Source organism: Perna viridis, chromosome 1 (genome assembly GCF_037379345.1).
Source record: "Perna viridis isolate PV_CMFRI_1.1 ecotype Kerala chromosome 1, ASM3737934v1, whole genome shotgun sequence".
NCBI lineage: Eukaryota > Metazoa > Mollusca > Bivalvia > Mytilida > Mytilidae > Perna > Perna viridis.
In genome coordinates this window covers 40,111,445-40,120,556 of record NC_142445.1, presented here as the reverse complement: position 1 = coordinate 40,120,556, position 9,112 = coordinate 40,111,445, and positions in this window count along the sequence as shown.

Below are 9,112 nucleotides of genomic sequence, written 5' to 3'. Positions count from 1 at the left end.
GTTTCTTTTAATCGCTCATATCTTAAAAAAACATAAGAGATAGAATAATTCTAGAAACGGTTTCATGCACATAAGCAGACGACCTAATTAATAAACATAAATCAAACCATACGGGAGTTATATCCCTTGAAATATCATACTTAAGTTTTAAAAATTTATATTTCGAGAACCGGAAGTTGTAGACACGTGGGACCTTGCATCAATGATCTTTGGTCCATGTGACCTTTCATTTGCACCTAAGGTCAAAGGTCACAGTGCTAGTTTTTTCCCCTTTCAATATTTAATTTGGCACGGCCCTGTTGCGTCATCTTTCAAGATATTACTTTTGTTTGTTGGGGTTTAAGGCTAAAAACCACTAATTCCACTTCCCATAGGCTTCTATGCTAATTTCACAATATTCAATGGCTTCTCTGGACTTTACCTTAACTTTAACCTGCAGAGGACTATATATCAGCATGATTTTACATATGTCAGCTCACAATCCTCAGAATGGCATGTGGGGTTAGCAGACTTGCAGTGCAGTACTGGTCACCGGAAGTGAAGTGTCTATAAATAGCATGGGAAATCCCAGTGTTTTCACAAGATAGGGGTATATTTAGAAATAATTATGGAGATTAGGCTTCCCATCACAAGAAGCAAAATGCACCTATAAAATGTACAGAAATGTTTTTCCTTTCAGAAACTGTTCAAATTTTTTAAATGAGATGAGAACTTTTTTCACAGCACTACGAGGAACAGGGGTAATTTCTGCGTAGGACTATTTTTGCGTACGTTCCAAATGCTCATTGGTTGAATTGGTGGTCTGTAACCTTAACGTCCGAGCAGCAATATTTCAGCTATATTCAGACGATGAACATGAAACTGATGACAAAATGAACATGAAATAATGATGAAATGAAAAAGGGATGGGACACAAGGGCAATGGGGTCGACAAATTTTGATTGCCACTGGAAATAGGGAGAGGTGGGTAGGGTCGGGCAATTTAGCCTCCTGTGGCGGAGCCCTGTGGTTCCTACTCCGGGAGAATACCACAGTAGGGTTCTTTAACGTGGGAGGAACGTGGCATCTTTCCCAACACGGTGCACCACTATGGATTGCGGTCAGGTTTTCCGTATTATAGCCTGACAACCCCAGCATGTAACACGCCAGGGGTACCCCATTCCACCATCTGGGGCACACATCCCAGTTGCTCTGTGGGCAGAGCTCCTAGCCCCCGACTAGGGTTCTGAGCACTATTTAGTCGCCTTTTATGACAAGCTTAGCGCTGCTGCAGGCCTATTCGTTTGACACCCGGACCTGCACGGGGCTCAAGATATTACAAAATTTGGACCATCGATAGACCTTTCTTAGGACTTTAACAGGATAATCCCATGAAGAATTTCATTATCAATTGTAGAAGTTATCTCCCGTTTATTAGCGTCTTATCAAAATGGTTAATAGGTCATTTTTCAGGATATCATTATCATACTTCGTGAACATGTAGATGTCATCATGTTCTATTAGAAAATGACCCTACTAAGGATTTCATTATCATTTTTAAGAGTTATGTCCCCTTAAAACAGTTTATTTCAATTCCTCGTATCTTGAAAATCATAATAGATAGAATCAATCTAAAAACTGTTTCATGTACACAAGATGAATACCTAATGAATAAACATAAACATGTATTTTATTATCAAACCATACAGGAGTTATATCCCTTGAAATATCATACTTAAGTTTTCCAAATTTATATTTCGAGAACCAGAAGTTGTAGAAACATGGAACCTTCATCAATGATCTTTGGTCCATGTGACCTTTCATTTGCATCCAAGGTCAAAGTACATAGAGTGCTAGAAAGCCTTCTCACTGCAAACTATAGGGCTTGATATTGAGAAAACAATAAGAGATAAGTCCATACATACAGCGTATGAAATGACCCTCTCGATAGGCCCTACATTTTGAGACAAAATTTACAACTGTCAGACCGTCTGTGTAAAAGTTATGAAAATTTAAATGTTTTGCAGAATCCGGTTTGTGACCTTGACATAAACGTATGACCCTGACCATGTAAGTTTTTTTCAAGGTCAGGTAATCCTAAGATGTATGGTGGTAGTTTCATGTCTCTACGACTTCCGGTTCTGGAATTTGTTATTGCATCATATTTTAATAATCATTGGGCTCAAAATGAGCTCCAAAATTGCCCAAATTATTTTGTAATTTTGTTGTATATGTTCCGCAAATTATCATACAGTTTTCAGATTTGACATATCTTGTCTAGTTTTGGATCTATTGAAATTTTAAGTTTTGAGAGCGGGGGTTTATATTCTAAAATCTACAGCAGACACACAGAATGAAAGATCTGCACAAGTACAACTGTTTCACAAAATACCAAGAACCAATATAAAAAAACCATGATACTACAACAACTTTTTCGCCTGAATATAGCTTAAATATTGCTGCTCGGGCGTTAAACCCCAACAAACAAACAAACAAAGAACAACTTTTCATATTTTCCAATGGTTTGATGTATTTCATCAATACCTATTTATAGATTTGATATTGCATCATTTTTTCAACTTTGTCCAAGGGGGTCATGTGATATATCATTTTGAAGGTCTAAATGAGCACATTTCAAAAATCAGTTTCAACCATGATAAGTAATACATGTTCAAATAGTAGGGTCATTAAGTGCAAAAATTTAAAGTTCTTAGAGGGTAAGGTTGTTGCAAATCAAATGAAAGGTCTTAAAGCGTACATGCGAAATATCGATGTTTTGTCCCGAAATAAATGACTTGGGTGAGATCAATGAGTGCAAAATTTAAGTTGTTTATATAGTTAGGTTGTCGCATATCAAATTAAAGGTCATAATGTGTACATCTCAAATTTCAATTTATTCATATAGAAAAAGAACCCAGTTAGGGTTGACAAGTGCAAAATTCTACAGTCCACAGAAAGTAGGGTTGTTGTATATCTAACGAAAGGTCGTCGAGTTGACATCACAAAAGTCATGATGGGAACATCGACAATTGAGTATGACAAGGTCGTCAAGTGCAAAAAGTCAGACTGTTGTAGATGTTTTAATGTGTATATTACAAAGAGAAAGCTTTCAAGGGAAATACCTTTCCACTGCTTAACAAACAATTGACATACTAGTTTTAATTGTTCTACCACCGACAAGTCTCCCTAAAAACACTAACCAGCATCAAAATTTAAGTTGCCTCACCCGGGGCAAAGTAAAAGTATAGTACATACATTGGCACACTCTTTAGAACCATGAACAAAAAAAACAACACTAAACAAACACTTTATTTTTATTATTGTTATTTTATTTTATTATAAGCCTATGGGAAGTGGAATTAGTGGTTTTTAGCCTTTAATCAAGTTCCTTCACTCAGAGACTAATTAAGTGTCAAGTTTTCTATAAAAAAATAACAATAAATAAATGAGTAAATTAAATTTTATTTTAAAAATCGTCAATAATACTATAAATACAATTTTGTATAGTTTACAAAATGCGTTGTAGATATATTAAACCAGGCGTTATCATGGTGAAGTGCAATATGTGAAGCACGTTATATTTTAGAGTGCCAATATTCGATTGCTTAACTAAGAAAAATCAAAATTTCACCAAACATTTATACAGACCTTCAAACTATTTTAACGCACAACTGTGAAAAGTTTGCAAGAGTATATCCTGACATGTAAAATCTTTACCCTTCCGTTTCTTTATAAACATCCAATTGAAAATCGAATTTTCTCAACAACAAAGTAAATCGATCATAAGCCCTTATAAGGTTAAAAAGTATACTGAACAAGACGTTCTTACGGAGCAAAACGTATACGACAGGTAGACGGACATTTGAATAAAAGAGGCCTTCAATCTTCTATTTCCCGGTCATGTTCCCTACCAATTGAGGCAGAGAGATGGCAAGGTATTCCCAGACAAGATCGTTTTTGTACATTATGTACTTCCAGTGGCGGATCCAGGATTTTAGATTGGTGGGGCGCACAGTTAAAGTTCGCCGAGCGGAGCATTTTTTCAGGATAATTTTTTGAAATATTCTTCTAGAGTGGGTGCAAAGTAGATATATTTTGTGGTAAATTTAGCGAGAAATTAAAGTTTCAACCAAAAACCGCTTAAACCTACCCCTGACAAGCCATGCTTTGTAAATTTTAGGGGGGGGGCGCACGCCCGCCACGCCCCGCCTGAATCCTTTCTTGACCTCACGATATTGGTGATGAGTACCATTATGTTGTGATATGTAAATTTTTCGAAAAAGATAGAAAACAATTCTTACCTGTTTATTGCCATTCAAAGGCAAATACTTTGAAATTTTCAAAACTTTTTTCCTCACAGGATATTGATAAACTAAGAAATATAGCTAAATTTGTGAACATAATTTTAACGAAGGTCGTATCCAGGTTAAATTCAGTACATGTACAATTGTTTACACATGCACTTTGCGTATCGATATCAATGTTTGTATATTTTCTATGTAACTGTTTATAGTTTATGAGAATAATGTCAAGTCAAGTCAAAAATAAAATCTCTATATATTTGACAATCCCTACAATCTCCATGCATATTGGGGTTTAAGAAAATCGACTGACATATTTTTGAAAGCCGATGCACCCCTGTATATTAATTTGATTTCCAGTACAAATGATAACTTAATTATTTGTTTTTTTTAAACTTATTATTTTTGTTTTTGTTTTGTTTATATAATTAGTATCACAATTGATTCTTTAAAAGTAAGATGAACCGTTAAAGTATAAGTTTATATGTTACCTTATCTTGTTGCCATGTCGTTTAGATCTTCTTAGACATCCCCTCGGATCCATTTCGATGTTATTTTTTCCAATACCTACTTCCAGTCCATAGAAATCGGGCTTACATTTTAATATTGGATTGTTTTTCCAATGTAATTAATGAACTCTTTAAAATGTTAATATGTTTGTGGCTTCCACAACTGATTCACTCAGGCAGTGAATTTTATAAATCTTATACTTACGACCTCTAGTGTTTGAGTCTCTTATTGGAAAAATATTATCACATTTCACTCAGTCAATTCCATTAATAATTGTGTATGTCTCAACTATGTCTGACCTAGCCCTTCTGTATTATAATGATGGTAAACCTAGATAGATCAGCCTCTCTCCGTGGCTCATGTGTTGGATGACTTTTAATTGCCCTTCTTTGCACATTTTCAGTTAGGATTGCTTCCTTTTTATTCAGAACAGACCATACTGAACTAACATACTCCAGATGTGGACGTACTAGACTTTTATATAGTGCGAGGAACATTTCTTTGTCTAAATATTTGAGGGTTCTGTTTGTCAAACCTAATTTTTGATTTGATTTACTGACTTGGATATTGATCATGTTCCTGAAATCCAGTTTGCTATCTATGGTGGTTCCGCGATCTTTTTGTTATTATCTTATTATTCATTGTATATTTAGCACCTGTTTCTTGGTCTATGTATTATGCTGTGAACTAGTCTTTTCATGGGATGCAACTGATTTTGTTCGTGTTTAATTTTTTTCTATGTTATCTCATTTTTGTGTGAAAACTCGCTTGATTTTAATTGTGCGATTTCTACGGGACTTGGCGAACACATATCTTAGCGGGGTCTTAAAATAGACAAGGTTCAAGCCATACACATTATATTTCCACATATTCAAGTCGAATTCAAGTAATTTCCAAAATATATAAATACAAAATAAGACATCAATTTAGCTTTTCCCTTTAACTTTAATACAAAAAAAATAAAATGTACAAGTAGACAGAACTTTCGTGTTGTTTATTAAACATATTACAAAGACCTAAATTCAATATGATAATTTCCAACTTCAAATATAAAATATGGAAGTTTTATCTCAAAACTTGAAAGAAAAATACTTTAAACAAAAATGTATTACAATCAAAATCAGTCACAATTTTATAAACTTAAAATAGATGAGGTTCAACCTATATACATTTTATTTCCTCATATAGTCGAGAGAGGAAAGTAAAATATGTACGGGTTATAAGGGAACCACATCAGGCTTGACACTTTTACAGCTAACTGAAAGTGACCAGTTCCAGTTTCAATACTACTATATGTAGGCTAGTGGGTAATTTAAATAGCTCTCTAGATAGAATCTGCCCTACATTAGACTAATGTGTCCTACCTAACTACTTCAGCACACTAATTTTCCTTCAAAGGAGTACCCAAGCTCGGATGCGGGATAAGTAATCTTTTATTTGACTTTGGCGACTAATTAAACTTGGAACTTTTACCTGCCAAAGAACACTACTCGAAACAAATATGCCATATATACAAATTAACACAATTAACTTATTTACACCTTAAATTCATGAAAATATCATTTCTCTAAAAACAGTTTTGAGTAAAGCTTTAAGAGTTAGTTAAATAATGAAAATACGAAAATAAAAATAAAGACAATTCTTCTACTGAAAATACTAACTCTTCAAAAATATATTTTAGGCAATTTTTTTGCCCACTTTTACAGCGTTATATATGTGCAATTGTTTACATTTGGTTTTATTAAATTTTAGTAACCAATCATCAGTGACCAGTTCATTAGAGCATCTATGTCCCTTTGTAGACTATTAGTTTTTTCTTCAGTGTTTACAGTGGCGTAGACTTTTGTGTCGTCTGCAAATCGTTTGACCAGATTTTCAATAGCATCAGGGAGGTCATTTATAAAGATTGTGAAGAGTATACGACCACGAACACTGCCTTGAGGAATTCCAATGGTGACACCGGATCGATTTGAGTGGTCTCCTTTTAGCACAACTCTTTGTTTTCTATTGTTGAGGAAATCTTTAATCCAATTGAGTATGCTACCGTCTATTCCTTACCCTTTTGAGTTTGTGTATTAGTCTTTATTGCGGCACTGTATCAAAAGCTTTCTGGAAGTCGAGATAAATACAGCCTATGGACTTTTTATTATGTAGGTCATCTGTCCGTTTTCCCATTACTTCTATTAGTTGGGTAATGCAGGATCTTCTTTTTCTAAAGACATGTTGATGATTTGTGAATAATTTGCTTTTTTTATGTGTTCCATAATTTTGTCCCTGATTGTTCTTTCCATTGTTTTACATATAGTAGAGATGAGACTGAAAGGCCTATAATTGGATACTGCATATTTTGATCCTTTTTCATGAATATCAACCCAAATATTTTTGTGAGTATTTTTTGTTTTGTTTTGTGCCTGTGTATGTGTGTTTTCCCCCTGTTATTATATTGAAAAGCATATTTGTATAAGGAAAGAAATAAAACTGATTCGTTGTGTATTTTCCGAGAAAGGGCTATCATTGTGCAACGTCCAGTATTTCTGTTACAATTTTTAATATAGTTTTGTTGAGACATTTCTTTTAGAAAATAAGAAACCAAGCGTGGATCATTTGGGCTGACCTGGCATACACCCCCGTAAAAAATGATAAAGATTTTTTGCAAGAAATCTCGATTTTTCACTAATTTTACCCCGTCCCCCTAAATTTTCTTATTTTGCATCGGTCGGCCTTTAGTTCTGATTACGTCCCTAACCTAAAATACTGTATCAACCTTTGGTTATTGAAAATTTGTTTACCATTCCCTCGTATAAGGAGTAAATGTACAAATACTCTCGAGGCAACAGGAAATGGTTGTCATATGTAACACTGGTGATTTTTCCCAAGCTCTGTGGTAATTTTAAATTACACCAGCGAAAGGTTGGGATCATCATGGAAAATAATTGACGTATATATTAAAAAAGAATAATAAAATTCACTTACAAGCTGGTATGGAAACGGAACGATCGGAAGGTGAAAATTATATAAGCAATTATGCGAGCTCATTCAGAAACACGAAAAGACTTTGGAGTGGTACTACTATCATTGAACAATTCTCACTGCTGATATACTCTTATATACAACGTAAGAGGTTGGAATTACGTTCCTCCATACTCTATCTTTAGGATGGCACCATGTCAGAAAACAGCTTGCCAGGCAACATCTAGCATTGTTGGAGTAACTGCTAATACGTGCTAATGGTTGCTTAACATTGCTTCGGGAAAATAGACAACACTAATTATTAAGTTTTCCATATTTGCCTAATTATATTGGTCCGAAGCTAACCATGTTGGACTAAGGCGTAGGACCAATAACTCAGCCAATATGGAAAACCATACGCAATTATACCTTTACTGACTAATGTTCGAATATTGGCCTTAATGTTATCAAAACTGTCAATACAATACAAAAAACAAAAAAAACAAAAGTGCACCAATACGGGATAGAGAATCTATGTCAACCCGTACCTTCGGCAACTCGTACCCAACAAACTCGTACCTTTTCCAACCTTTCTATATATTTATAACAAAATAGATAATGCGTGTAAAATATACATTTTAGGAAATAAAATATACATTTTGGGAAATGAAATAAACATTTTGAGAATTAATACATAGTCTATATTTTTATAATATATATGGCACGTGTTTGTGTGCAAAAATTAGACGCACATTTTGAGAATTAAGATATACATTTTGATTGGGATAAAAATAAAATTTTGAAAAAGAAATAAGACGTTTGTTTGATTGATAGTAAATTAATAAAATTTTAAATAGTAAATTATCCTTCAGATTAACGAACACGAAGGTAAATACAAATTTATACAGAAAGGTACGAGTTGGCAAAGGTACGAGTTTGTTGGATACGAGTTGCCGAAGGTACGAGTTGACCTGTACCCCGGGATAGAGGCTAAAAACCACTAATTCCACTTCCCATAGGCTTCTATGCTAATTTCACAATATTCAATGGCTTCTCTGGACTTTACCTTAACTTTAACCTGCAGAGGACTATATATCAGCATGATTCTACATATGTCAGCTCACAATCCTCAGAATGGCATGTGGGGTTAGCAGACTTGCAGTGAAGTACTGGTCACCGGAAGTGAAGGGTCTATAAATAGCATGGGAAATCCCAGTGTTTTCACAAGATAGGGGTATATTTAAAAATCATTGTGGAGATTAGGCTTCACATCACAAGAAGCAAAATGCACCTATAAAATGTACAGAAATGTTTTTCCTGTCGGAAACTGTTTAAATTTTTTAAATAAGATGAGAACTTTTTTTCACAGCACT